Genomic DNA, 693 nt, shown 5'->3' on the forward strand with positions numbered 1-693 from the left:
TTGTTCTGCAGCAGTAGAGACTAATGCACAATACAAGAAGGAAATTTGTTATTTTCCACATCGATACTTCATTCCAGAAGACAGGGAGGGAAATCTACAAAAGTCAGAGGGAAGGAAAACATGATCTAAGAATTTTAGAGTTAAAATCCTAGGTTAGAATTAAGTTGTTCATGCATGTATGTGACAGACAGACCTTCTCAAGGATGTAAAAACTCAGCATAGACAAAAATCATGATTCTTTCTGAAAAAAATTACTTGGAATAATTCAAACAAACAACAAAGATGTGATCGACATAGTAAAATGTATCAAAATAAAAGCCACGGGAAGGAGGTTAGAGTTTGCTATCAAGTCTACTTAAATATCCACTTAAATAAGTAAGACTAAATTGTGAGAGGTATGGTTACCAAGCAGAATATAAAAGTTATAGAACCTGAAAATGTAAAAATAATACATGATAAAATTCACAAAATTCATGGGTGAGAAGAAAAAGAGGTAGGGGAAAGTAGTTCCAATTTCTTCATTTTTCTTACTAGAAAGTAAAAACATACCATTGAAAATTGGAATTTATTAATATGGAAGGGCAAAAAAACCCCAGAATTGTCTTTTTGGAGGGTGGGTCCCTTGTAGTACACTTGGAATTTGTTCCTCTAGACCAAATGGTCAGCCAAAGTTTTTATCTGGAAGTTTTGCGA

This window comes from Carlito syrichta, unplaced genomic scaffold (genome assembly GCF_000164805.1).
Source record: "Carlito syrichta isolate Samal-C Ts95f unplaced genomic scaffold, Tarsius_syrichta-2.0.1 Scaffold113541, whole genome shotgun sequence".
Lineage (NCBI taxonomy): Eukaryota > Metazoa > Chordata > Mammalia > Primates > Tarsiidae > Carlito > Carlito syrichta.